Source organism: Branchiostoma belcheri, unplaced genomic scaffold, assembly GCF_001625305.1.
Source record: "Branchiostoma belcheri isolate BF01 breed outbred unplaced genomic scaffold, Haploidv18h27 scaffold15, whole genome shotgun sequence".
NCBI lineage: Eukaryota > Metazoa > Chordata > Leptocardii > Amphioxiformes > Branchiostomatidae > Branchiostoma > Branchiostoma belcheri.
The window spans coordinates 3,236,820-3,251,265 of record NW_017802935.1 but is presented as its reverse complement, the minus strand read 5'-3'; the positions used below and the strand labels follow the sequence as shown (position 1 = coordinate 3,251,265).

General features: G+C 41.5%; 1 protein-coding gene across 2 annotated transcripts in view; it reads right to left on the bottom strand.

Annotated features, from left to right (window-relative positions):
* The window catches only part of LOC109465317, a 78,733-nt gene that overhangs the window by 48,498 nt on the left and 15,789 nt on the right, over window positions 1–14,446 (bottom strand). The window contains exon 2 of one of the 2 annotated variants that reach the window (XM_019762524.1): window positions 12,519–12,579. The exons of the other annotated variant lie outside the window; for it this stretch is intronic. The gene's annotated coding sequence lies outside the window, so the exon portion shown is untranslated. The remainder of the gene's footprint in view (window positions 1–12,518; window positions 12,580–14,446) is intronic. 2 annotated transcript variants of the gene reach the window in all.

Below are 14,446 nucleotides of genomic sequence, written 5' to 3'. Positions count from 1 at the left end.
GCCAAATACGTTTCCGTGAATTGATTGGAAAAACAATGAGCTTTACAGGTTGTGGTGCGGTATTAGCCCCAGATTGGACGAATCCCATGCGGGGTTTGAGAGGGCATAACACCTTGTCTACGAAAGACTATAGGTACAGCGCGACAAGCCTTCACCAGGCCATTTCTCACCGTTCCACACCTATTTCTCACCGTTCCACACCCATTTCTCACCGTTCCACACCCATTTCTCACCGTTCCACACCCATTTCTCACCGCTCCACGACACGATTCCAAACGCTCCGCAACCATTTCTCACCGCTCCACGACACGATTCCAAACGCTCCGCAAAAAGTTTCTCACCGCTCCACGACACGATTCCAAACGCTCCGCAACCATTTCTCACCGCTCCACGACACGATTCCAAACGCTCCGCAAAAAGTTTCTCACCGCTCCACGACACGATTCCAACCGCTCCGCAACCATTTCTCACCGCTCCGAGGCAAGATTCCAACCGCTCCACACCCATTTCCCACCGCGCCAAGGCAAGATTCCAACCGTTCCGAAGCAGGATTTCTCCGCGCTCCAGGGCAGAATTTCTCGTCGCTCCAGGGCAGAATTTCTCGTCGCTCCAGGGCAGGAAGCCTCCCACCCCAGACTTGTGTACAATGGACGGTCCCCAATTCAGGGGTCATATCCCGGCATGCTTTGTGACAGTCTAAATCTTGGTTACCCAAAATCGTGGATCCCTTAGCTTAACAGTATGTTTAACGTGTACTATGATGTGTTGGCTTGTGCTAGATGCCCTGTTTAATCTAAGGGCCCCTTATTTTCCCGAGAAATTTGCGATCGGGATAAATGGCTGTGGCCCCGTGGACTGCATATGACTAACGTAAATGTGGAGTCTCATACTCCAGTTTCGATGTCCCATTGGATATAATGGTAAAATACGCAACTTTATGGCTGTAAATCCAACAGAAGAAACAGTCTTTCCGGAGATTATTTTTATTTCTATAGGAAACACGCGCATCATGTAAACAACAACAAAATCATTCCAAAATTTAACCGGGAAGTAGCTTGTTGGGGAGAGGGGTTTTGATACTGTGTAGCATTTGACGTTATATTTCTCGTTGTTGTTGTTTTTCGTCGGAGTGGGTCGGGATAGAGTAGTCGTTTTGACCTGGCAGAGTCACGTGATATTATCGTTACGCTTTTTCAACCAATTCCCGACCATTCCGAGTAGATAATGGAGCAGTTGCAGGAATCACAACCGGCTTATCCCTATAACCTGATGTAGGTTTATCAGATTTAAAACTAATTTTCAGCAACTCATTTTCCTTGAAGATTTATGGCTTCTGATTTAGGACGATTTTTCAGAAACCTTACTTATTTTATAGCTAATTCCAGCACAAGTTTAATACAATTGAAATGAAAAATCAATGACAATAGCTACATCAATTAAAATACTTTGGTATGTGTGTATAATGTCAACTCCATGCTGCTTTTTTTGTACGAAAAGTGATGCCATGGACACACGTTCTACTGCAGCGCCAGATCCCTTCCTTCGTCATTTTGACACTGGTGAGAAATTCGTGTGTTTTCCAATGAATGGCCCTGCAAGAAAGCATTTACATGAATTAGACTGAGTGAAATGTTAAAAAAAAACATGTGACTGATACACACTTAAAAAGATGATAACGTTGAAGAACTTTATTAGCACATTTTTGTCACACTGGGCTAAGTGCAGGTCATTTCCTCTACTCTAGCTATAGTATGTCTTCCATTTTATTCCTTTTTTTACTCTCATAATCAAATCTCGTTTAGCGGATATAGAACTGCTCCGCCCACCCTTGGAGTTTGGTGCCATCCTCGGGCTGACGCCCTCGGACGGCACCAAACTCCTCGGGTGGGCGGAGCAGTTCTATATCAAACTACACGTAGACATAATGCCAATAACCTCTACAAAGACGTGTGGGAAAAAATTTACCTCGAAAACTGCACAGCTGCGGAGCACAAAGCACTAATTTCCAAACTTGGGAGATATCTGCAGTCCTTCCTGCAGTAAAACTCGCGCGCTCTGAGAGTCAAAGATCACAAAGCATGCCGGGAAATGACCCCTGAATTGGGGACCGTCCACTGTACATAAGTCTGGGGTGGGAGGCTTCCTGCCCTGGAGCGACGAGAAATTCTGCCCTGGAGCGACGAGAAATTCTGCCCTGGAGCGCGGAGAAATCCTGCTTCGGAACGGTTGGAATCTTGCCTTGGCGCGGTGGGAAATGGGTGTGGAGCGGTTGGAATCTTGCCTCGGCGCAGTGAGAAATGGTTGCGGAGCGTTTGGAATCGTGTCGTGGAGCGGTGAGAAACTTTTTGCGGAGCGTTTGGAATCGTGTCGTGGAGCGGTGAGAAATGGTTGCGGAGCGGTGAGAAATGGGTGTGGAACGGTGAGAAATGGGTGTGGAGCGGTGAGAAATGGTTGCGGAGCGTTTGGAATCGTGTCGTGGAGCGGTGAGAAATGGGTGTGGAACGGTGAGAAATGGGTGTGGAACGGTGAGAAATGGGTGTGGAACGGTGAGAAATAGGTGTGGAACGGTGAGAAATGGCCTGGTGAAGGCTTGTCGCGTTGTACCTATAGTCTTTCGTACTTGTCCACTCGCCTGTCAGTCACATCACCAGGTCAGAGAATTCATCAGAACCGGTAGAAGCAAGTGTCGACGGGATTGCTGCCATTTTGTCCCGGCAAATATCGCGAAATCTCGCGGGAATGCTATAGCGGCGTGATCATGTCTCGTGAAATATCGCGGGAATGCTATGGCGACGTGATTTTGTCTCAGACGGCAGATTTTGAACGCAAAGTTGAATGAGTGGAGCCTTTTTGTATGAATGTTGATGGTACCTGTTGGTAAGAGACAGTTTGGTAGCAGCATCAATACTGTGCGTTTCCTTGATCCAGGACGCTGTCATCAAGAGAACAGTTGACATTTCAGAAGCATTATTCATGATGATGATTTCACATTTGCAAACTCACAGAAAAATAGTTGGGTATACACATGCTAACGTTAAAAATTGCTGCACTTTGGTGCATTTGGTCGTAAAGATGCCCAACAGCTTGAGATAAGTATTATTTTTATAGGATTCCATAAAAAACATGACCACCATTGGTTTACACAGGTTTGAACGACGGCCAATGATGTGATTTTAAGTGCAAATAATTTGCAAGTTAGGCGAAGAAGAAAGGTCTTTCGGAAGGTGTCCAATTCCAGTAGCTCCCTCCTATCATGATTTTAATCAATACGCGGATTGGTTCAGAGAGTGATGGGTCTGTCTGGCACTACTTGCTGACGTTTTTCAAACTCTGGAAGACCGTTAGCCATCCAAACACCTGATTTACGATGCATTCAAAACGAAAAGAACTCGTTGAAAGAGAATCCAATAGAAAATGTGTCCCTGGCGAGGTGTTTTCCTCTGATTAAAGAACAGGGTAAGAGCTGCGCACGTAATGGGTACCGTTGTGTGGACGTCTTCTTTGACCCGAACTTTCGATTTTCGCATTACTCAGGCTTTGTGCCCACACAGGAGTGCTTAATACGCAGCGACACGCCGCATTTTATCTATAAACATTCCACGCGTATTGATACCAGCCAAACGATTTATCACAAATTGGTAGGCAAATTGGAAAATCTCTGGACAAAAGTACAAAGACGTTTCTTTGTAGAGAAGGTCATTAGAGCCCGTGCAAAGGCTGGATGGGATGAACAACTCAGTCCTAACGACCTGTCAGCTTGTATGAAACTGCCGAAAAAGACGCCGGCAGAATTATCTATGGAAGCTATTAGTATACCCACAGGGATGTCAGTCGGATGAATCACTTTGTAAACTGCTGAGGAAATGGTCGATGCCTAAGCTGGATAAAAGAAAATGGGAACCAGTACGGTAAAGTACAAAAGTGTAGAAAGGTAAAAAGAGTGTCACTCATAATCAAAATAGTCTTTACCTAAATGGGTAGACTGTGGTGTACACTGTAATTGGAAGTCCATTCCAGTGTTGGAGTGCGTAAAGGGCAATCGCAGACGCGGCAATGGCAGCAAGCTGTGGGCGTTCTATAGCTTCTTAATATTTTCATTCAGACGAACGTTCTGTGAAAATTGGTTGATTACGACGATCTCTATTCCTCTGCGTCATTTACAATGATGGATGATGGCGTCCCGACGGAGAGGTTTATTATTGCAGCAGATTCCGTCTGCGATTTGTTTGTCGACGGAACTGCCACTAATGTAATTGCCTTTAACCTCCCACACATCTATTTGCCAATCATAAATTCCATTGGATTAATAGAGAAAACCCCGCAGCAATCTCTTTATCGATTGCCCAGGCTGGAGCGTATTGATGATGAAGTTGAAATGTTGGGTTGGCGTACTAGCGCCGGATTTGGAGATTTATGAAATTGGTCGTCGAGAGAGTTAAGTGGTCCATGGTTTGACTCGGTTGACTCATCATTTTTAGAAAATGTTAGTTGCACGTGATCATGACATCAAAGCTGAATTGCTGTTTGGTGGCACCCAAAGAATCAAACCTGCAAATGCGCATGTCCATATGCAAATTCAAATTTACAGAATCCAGGTTTAACTATCCAACATGGCGGACAAAAACACTACGTCATAGTCACGTGACTGAAAACACTGCAATATCCTCTGCCTGAAAACGTTGCATTTGGAGAATCGCTTTGACATGTATTATGTATCTTCAAAATTAACGAAAAGTTAGTTGATACATATTATCATGTAGATAGAAGACCAATCAGAAGGCTCCATTTCCCATTGGTTATTAGAATAACCGACCACTTTTTAGACCGTACAATTATACAGGGGACAAGACACTAATTTGTGCCACGCTCAATTGGTAGTCTATTCGGTGGTTATAGCACCTAACCAGGGATTATCTCACCATATACACCTCGGGGCAGGGTGTATTAACTCTTTATTCTATATCTCCTGAAATGTACCATGCTTTGCTGCATGTCTGTATTACGTTCATGAATACAACATGTAATAGCTCTTCCACCCACTCTTCTTTGTGAGGAGAATGGATGTAGTTAGCTTTGACACGGTACTTCTGTTTTAATGTGCTGTACAATTTCCTACAGGAAATTGACTATGTCTTTATGACATATCTCCCCGTCAGACAGGCGTCGGCAGTTTACACTCATGCAAAACAGAAATAACGTTCTCTACGAAGTCAATGACAATATAGATTGGTTCAGTAGCAATGAGTGCACGAGCAAATTTAAAATCATCAGGACTCGAAACATTGGGTGTATATGCACCTAAAAATTGGACTTGTGAACCCAATTTTCGAATGTTAATGCACAGGTATACCTAAATATTTTCGAAGGGTTACGTACGTAGATGCACTACTATTGAGCGCAGAAAAATGCTAAAACCTTTATCGTATTGCAGTAACTTCAGTTATATTCAACATCCTAGTTGTGCACCACTCAAATGTCTTCGTTAGGTGCAACAGTGTACCTATTCCTCCAAATCAATTTCGAGCATTAACTTAATATGCAATTTTTACTACATGGTGTGTCTTCTAATATTACTGGCCAATCAAGTCGTACGAAACGAATTCCTTAAACGCATTACAGGAATGGTATAATTTTTAGGAACAAAAATTAGAATAAGCCCCTTTTAAATCGCTTCCCGGGTCATTGTAAGGTATGTGTTTATGGTTGGTCAGAAATGCGTTCACCTGTAATTCCTTACCACTGGAGCTATTGATTGAGTGAAATCCTAGGAGTAACGCTTAATAACCATATAAAATGTAACAGACCCCTAAGAGACTAAGGGTGCGGAACTACTGACAGAATGAGAGCATGGTGGGCAAATGCTTCATATTGCTGTTGTCAGGGTTAGTACAAAGGGGGTATGAACATTTTGCCAACACTTGATCATTGACAGCATTTCTATACACAATGACAAGAATGTCCTTTTTATTTCGAAATTTATATTTACCCGTTCAGAGAAATTTATATTTACAGGCAATATGTATACTATTGCTTCTCATTCACCACAAGCGATTCTGAGTCATTTCTTTCAAGTAAGACCAAAGGGAACCGAACACAATCCAAATTACATGATAATTGATAGAGGGATCTAACGGCATTACGTTGGGAAGATGTGGGAATATCACCACTTTGAACTGTAGGACTTCAGTACAGAAATTCCGCGCTTAGGTGTCTTGGACATATAAGGGGTATTTTGAGAAGAAGTGGTCAATCGTTCTGGTGGCGCCATGCAGATCAATATCACATAATCAAATTACCACGTATCGATCTTGTGGTGGTATAAGGCCACAGCAAGTAATTTTGTGGATTACATCACCGCGTGCATTAATTTTCGCCAGATTTTGGAAAGAAAACAAGAAATTTTGTTACCCTCTAAAAGAGGCCAACATGCCGAAAATGGGCAAAGATGTCTGTTGCCATGCCAGAACGTGGATGGTAGATAAATATGAAGAGTGGAGACAAGGCAAGGCTCTGATTTAATGTTTTGTCTGTTACTTTGATGCAGTGATGTATTTTATTCCTTTTACATGTAATGGTGGCTGTGTATCGTGATGTTCCGGCTGAATCAAAACCATTTATACAATGATTGAAAGCCTTTATTTTTCAGTGGCAAATAGTGGCAAATGGATGTTGTAATAGGCAGTAAAATTAGCACAATATCGCGATATCGGTATCATTTCTTGTTTAACAACGTTTATGATGTCAAAATTTGAAAATGTAGGAACCTTGTTTTTTGGGCCGCCTTGTTTTTTCGCCCTATCGCATTAGATATGGAGTCTGCAGAGGATGTCATCCATAAAATTTACTTGCTGTGGCCTAAGGGAGAGGTGAGTCCCTATTGGAACACACAGCGCTGTGAAGTGTTCCCAAACCGCTACCTCCGCGCCTTTTGACTCGGTTGCTACTTACGGTGGTATCGATGGCTCAGCCAAGTGGATGTAATTAACGATTTGAAAACAATCCGAATACACAGGGGGTGTTACAAGCTATCCTTACGGGGGCCGTCTGCAAATTCTTCCGTCCCCGCTAGATATTTCTTTGGTACAGCTTTCACGGTAATATTCTATAACATTTTTTCTGGTACACGTTTATGTTACCTGAGTGGTAATTTAATTAAAACAACATTGCTAGGAAAAGTTACTAGTATTATAAACTTAGATTGAATTATTTTCATTCATATAACGATACCTTATTATTGCGCTTGATATTCTGTTATGCATTTATAATACCTGAATCAGTACGTTTGCTCTGGTATGTTCTATCAATGAGCTTCAGTCATTGACAGAACAGTATTGAACCTGAGCTTCAGTATTGAACCTCCTTGGTTCTATGTTGTTTGATTTTCAAAACTACAAACTGTTTAAATATTGGTTAAAACGTAGGGGTTTTCGTACCATGCATTTGGTTATCACAACATACACATACAGGCGACCCACATGTATCATATTTTTCTTTGCACATCTGATTAATAATAGATATTATAACAACTCCATTAGGATCTAGGAAAACAAGCCCTTCCCCCGTTTCGGTGATAAGGTGTCCCGTTCCAAAACGTAAATTGCTAGAAGCAAGTTCTTGAATGCATCAAGCCTTAGTATTGATGCTGAGTATCTCCTGAAGCTACAGCAGATAGAGCTTACAGATGTAGCTTCTCTGACGTGTGTACTGACACATGCTTTGTTGTTGCCTGAAGGCGCCGTGGAAGGACGAATGACGTCAAGCCCTTATCATCCCCGCCCATGAGCCCGTAGATTAGGTACGTCGGCGTACGCTAAGTTTCCCGGCAGAGTGCCTACATATCAACAAGATAGGCTTGTACAGGAAGGATGAATGGGCCGTGTACAAGAGATAGATCGTGTTGAGCAGAATTCTACATACGTCAGTATCGGTCGTTCCATATTCAAAACACTCCTCAAAAACACAGACGGATACAAACAGGATTATACAGAACTGTTAGTACATTGAAGAATGTATATGTGTATATTGAGTACTCAAATCTAATGTAATGTTTTTGTCATGATTCTTAATGTTATATGTATGTTATGTCATGAAACAAGTGAATGAAAGTTGCAGAAATGTACAACAAAGTGGTTACAATGACACCCGGGAGTAAATGCAAATCATTTTGACGAAAAAAAACACGGTAGACGACCGTAGGTTGCTGCCACAAGGGAATTTCGTGGGATTGAGAATCCATGTTAGCCACAAACTAGCGGTTACTGAAGGATATAATTCCGATTCTCTTCAATTCCCCCGTTTCTATACCATCATTGATTTTCATTCTGTTGAACCGTTGGGGTTGGTCATACCTCTTACAGGTGGCCACCGTTCTGACTGATCTGGGTCAAACGGAAGTATTAAAATCAGCATCAATTGGAGACCGGTATCAGGAACGGTGTGCAGATACGTCCATCAAATCCGCTAACCGGAAGAACAGGAGTGATGGTGGGGTGTAATTTCATGGTTACCAACGTTGGGATGATATGTATTGAAAAATAACATGTTCCTCGGCCATAAGGCCGCAGCAAGTAACTTTATGGATTACAGACTCCACATCTGATGCGATAGGGCGAAAAAACAAGATTCTTTCATTTTCAAATTTAGAGGTCATAAGGCTTGGTAAACAAGAATTGACGTAAAAACATGATATCATGACCAATCAGATCTTTTATTTTCGTATTAAATAGTATTACCTGTCCTTGTAGATGTGTAAAGACCTTAATTGACTAAAAATTCTGGCACAAATTTCGGCTACAGGCGAAAATTAACGCGCTGATGTCATCCATATAACTTACTTGCTGTGGCCTAATCAAAATTTACTAACTCATTATCTATCAGCTTCAAGCAGCCTGAAGCTAGGCAAGGCTTAGGAGAAACAGCTGCCTGGGCCGCTGCTTGTATCACACTGTTCGTAACAGTTCGCAACGGCACTGGCTTATCTGGCTGAGTTAGCACTGGCCAGTCATCATCCAATCAGATACTCACTCTCATGTTGCTGGAGGGAAAGTTATCAGCCAATCATATGGCCGCTTGCTCGTAGGCAGGCCTGGCAGGAGAGGAAATGAATGTACGTGATGTTGACCGGGTGTGTTGTATACCCAAAGGTAATTACATTGGCTATATGATTCGTGCAGTTCCTTAAAGATGATATCGAACAAGTTGCCTTTTCAACAGGCAAACGGACGAGGGGCGTTTGCCAACATGGAGCTACAGACGGCAAAATCTAGCAGTATCTTCTTTTGAAAGAGAATGGATTCTGCCTACCTCTGAGACGGGCGCACCATTGGAGATGATCAATGAAGTATCTAAAATGATGCACTTATGAAGCGTGGTTTTGATACTATACCATAGTCATCTTACACCTCTTTGGGTCTTTATGAGATATTGTATATATACATCAAATAGCTGCTGGCCATATGAGGGGAAGGGCGTGGCACATCATATCATCATGACAAATTCAATGTATACTTGTGACCATTATCATCTTAAACAACAGACTTTGTTTTCGGCAATATAACCAGATCCATGGGCTGGAAGTAAAGGGGAGGCCAATTACTTTGCAACATTAAAATTCCGCTGATCTGAGTAAGGCAGCTATATGATGAAAAATGGATGAGAATGTCGCCTCATCCTTAGAAACATGTGTGAATCGTCCCTTGTGTAGTTTCCTCATTCAAAGAGATCCTTTACATCTATTGACAACTTGTAAGCAATGCTGACTACGCGCCAGTTTAACCATTCTCAGCACGTCTGCAGTATGCCTGGATCTATCCCAGTGCAGCTAATTGTATTTGGCAGAAATGTAACTCTAACTTCACACGTAATTGATGAAAGATATCAGAGCTGCTCAACCCCTTTAGACACGAGAACGATGGCCACAGATCTGCCGGAAAGTGACAAAGTTTCAATTTCATCTTCACAATGAGCTAGACGCCGCCACAGGCACAAGTGCACATGAGAAATGATTCCATCAGCGTAAAACCAGAAATATACCTTGGATCCAAATTAAATCTCATGTTCTGAGGAGAAGGACATGTGTTTTTGGAGGGGTTGAACTCTGGCAGTCATCCAGTATATACCTTCATCCCAGCGCTGTAGCAAAATGTCTGAAACTGGGTACCAAAAGGGAAGTAAATCTCTTCCTATCTAAAAACTCCTATCGCAGAAACTGGCTGTGCTTAGGTGCTGGTTTAATTTGATTTGATGCAACTAGATGTTGATCCCACAATCCAGCATACATGTGTATATAGGAAACCTGACCATGAAACGCAAATAAAACAGTGTGTGGCAATGCCTTCAGATGGAAACTGCAATATTAGCTCTCCTTCACTCATACGCAAACGATCAATGCGTTTCGCGTAAGTGAGTGAGAATCTTAGATGATCAATCTTTTTTAAAGACCTATTTTTGAAAGATTTTGTTCTCGTAATAAGAAAAATGTGCTTGTTTGGAGTGTGAAGATATTCCACCTTGAGGGGATTTCTTGGGGTGCTTTTTTATATTTCAGCGGAAATACGTTACTGTCACTTTGGCAGGTGTGGAAAGAAGAGGCGAGCGTTCTTGGCATGTTGGACAGGTTTGAATAATGGGTGTCTCCGAGGTTTCGGCAGCGGATTTTATCGGGCTGGTTCGGTGATGGAACTGAGCCCTCTCCTCCTGATCGAAAGGCATGTAAATGGCTCGCAGTGCCGGTGACAAGGTGATCAATTACCCGCTAGATGAAAGCAGCTTCTCCCTTCCCGAGGTGGAAACGTCCCAAGGTGAAATTCACGGCAGCTTGCTCGCAAGGATCTCCTCAGACAGCCCCAAAGAGGCAGGCCTCAATTCATTTGGTGAAAATTGCTTCTTCGCCCGCTTGGCACGCCACCGATATTTGACAGCCTTTGGTTTTCAGGAGTTCGTAGGTCAATGATTGTCATGAATGTCGACTTTGCTTTGGCAAGTGCCTCGGGCAATGTGACGTGAACAAAAAGAAACTCATATCACAAAGTTCTCACATTGCCGTTCCTATAACAAGCATGAAAAGAATTTTATGATATGCCCTAGGGAAAATTGGGAACAATGAAATTTGTATGGTTAACGATTACTATGAAGTTTGGTTAATGGTTACTATGAAGTTTTTATATTTGATGTCCATGATTTCTATGACGTTTTTACATGTCATATGCTAACTTTGAAGTCTTTACATTTGATGTCCATGAATTTTGGATGTCCATAAATATGAGCATTTACAATCTAATTGTCCACAGCCTGGCCAGTTGTCAGAAAGACAATAATTTGGATGTGATGTTGTTGGAAAGGTGACGACACTGTGCTGACGTTAACGAGTCTTGGAGGACCAGTCCCGGATAATGGTTATCTAAGAAAAAAAAGCTAAATCAATAAAACCGGGCATCAATCCTGCCCAGCCTTTATCTAATGGCTACCGACGGTCGATGCCATATTGAAGAGGTTTTATTGCAATTCTGCCCGGCAATGGATTCAAATGGCCATTATGTGGTCAGCGACCTACACGTATTTTAGGCCGGTCTCAATATTCTTGAAGGCACCCTTAATATTCAAAAACCATTATAATATCAATCAAATTAAAACTCGCATCTTTATACTTTTAAATAACACATATTTAGATATACATGTTTATGTATGAATTGTTAGAGGGTAAAAAGTACACCATGTGTTTCTATTTTAGATGTGCGATATTTATATTTCAGTCCATGCCATAGGTATGGATGAAATATATTGTTTTCTCTTGCCTCGATATGTTCTATGTTCTGTATGGGCTCTTGAGATTCAACACATCGCCGTCCTGAAGGTTAACTGCATAAATTCCTATCTTTAAGCAAACCTTAAAGTATACGCAAACATGCGAGTGAAGAAACGGTCTCTTTGTGCATGTTTTAAGCATTTTGTGCAGTGCGTTAGTATTCATCTTCGTGTATTCTAGCTGCAAGAACGTTTCTCACAGTGTCTGATGAATGAAACCTTTGTCACCACCCCCACGCGTAACTTCCTAATGAGCAATTACCACAGCCGCAAGTCTCGTGATCTTAGCAAAAACGACATTTGGCTGTTCAAATAGAGCTAAAGTAATGCAATGATGTACGACTACTGTCGCATTAGCCAACAGCATATACATTATACATTAATCACACAGATGTCGCCTTTCTATGTTAAGTCATACAAATGCGCGCGAGAATTCAATACAAATAAATAAAAATGTCAATTTGGTCAAACAGAAAATATATATATAACAATACTGAAAAACTGTCGTAAAACAACCATTGCTTGGCACGATATAAACCTGCACATTGTGTGTTAGTTATGACATTATCACATCCACCATCTGTCAATAGCAATTAATTCTGAAATAAGTGAGTAAGTTCTGAAAGTGTTTCAAGCCTTCTCTCTATTGGCATTTCGGTTGGTTGCTTGGACTTGGTCAGTAAATGATGAAGACAACAAACTATAATAATTCATACCTTCTTTCATGTAGACAATCAATTTTGTCTCTTCAAATGTTGACGTCGTGGCCGCAGGCTCCTGTAGAGATGTACAAAAAAGATTCCAAAATTTTAAAGACATGTTCATAAGTCAATCATATTCAAAAATATGCAGACAGTGTATCTATAGGATATGTGTTGTTCAGTAAATCTATGCCATTTTGCAATTTTTGATCCAAATTAGGATAGTTCTGCAAACTATGAACTTTAATGATCGATTACCAGAAAACGGCTTATAGCTACATCACTGCACCATCTTGGTAATTTCTTCCTTCAATAGTCTGTCCGCTAGAGGATGATCTTTGTAACCTCAGCTCAGTACCTACATGTATATATGCATCTCACATTGTCAGCCAAGTAATCCACCAATTTTTCTTAAATAGAATCAATAGGAGCGTCCTGTAACTTGAACTTGAACTTGGCTCCTCATCAACGTCAGATCGAAAGTTTACCTCGTTAAAGCTGATCAAAAGATACATGCCGTAACCGTCAGCTATGTCTTAGTGTACTATTTAAAGAGTATATTCATTATCATGAACGTGGGCTTTTAAAGCAAGAAAGAAGAGCACTGCTTTAAAGCTGTGCCCTCACTCCAAAGCAAGAAAATGAAAGACCAGGAAACTAGACTTGGCAACAGCAGGCAAATGATAAAAAGGTCTGGCTGAGAACCAATTAAAGGGACTACGTTCAAATGCTTGACGCAGCGTACCTTTGCAGTCAATTTATTCCAGGCTGCTCTGTCCGCCAAGGTTATGTGCTTTGCCAAATAGGTTTCGACACAGTAAATCCTATAATTCGACCGGGTTAAATCCTGTACCGCCAAGTTGAGTGGAAGGATTTGAAGATTTGCTGCTGCCTATGAATCACGTAGACTTTTTTTCTATCGGGCTGATACTTTCAGACTTTCGTGAAAGTTGTAGGGCCAATAATCGAAATGCTCGAAAAGTGGCTCTTATGGATAGTGGGCATTGATGAAGCACTTTACTACTGTATTCCGAATCTTTTGAAAGCTATGTCGAGGAATTAGTAAGAACAATTTAAGAATTGATCGAAGATTCTCTTATAATTTCGATCGATGTACTTGAATTTTGACCCATTTAAAAGCTTAGGACACTAGAAAGGCCAATATTTGCTTTGGAGCAAATACAGCGATGGGTTCACCACATTTTACGACATGGCAGGGAAAGAATGAGAAACGCAAGGGAAAACAATGATTTACATTGATATAACTATAATATGAAGTAACATACGACTAAAACAACAGTTGGATAGCTATTCCCTACTTTATTGGTTAGGATTTTTAATTGCATAATGCAAACTGTTGATTTTCAAAATAAAAATAACGTTCATGCCCCGCATTCCAATGCTGGAGCAGGAAAGCTTGAAATACCTACCAAAACACTTGAATACAGACATACTGTCTGTATGGAAATACTCTGTGCAGGTGTTAATCAAGTTAAATCCCAACAGCCAATCAGCAAGAAATGCTCTGTGCAGGTGTTAATCAAGTTAAATCCCAACAGCCAATCAGCAAGAAATGCTCTGTGCAGGTGGAAATGCTCTGTAGCAGGTGTTAAATCAAGTTAAATCCCAACAGCCAATCAGCAAGAAGAATAGAGGAAAGCTGCATGCCTATTGGTTGATGCCCTGCATTCCATTGTGATGACTCATACCCAAACGTGGTAAACATGACACACTAACACAGTAATACATTTGCTATAACACAGCCAAAAAACTCAAATAAAACCATTCTAAAAGCCTGTATCACAAAAATTTAAAAAACGCCTAGGGGTATTTGCCCACTGTACCTCCATACCAAATTTCAGGACCTTGGGCCCTAAAATGAAGATGCTGAATCCATTTAAAAAATGGCAGGAGGAGAAGGAGGAGAAGAAGAAGAAGAAGAA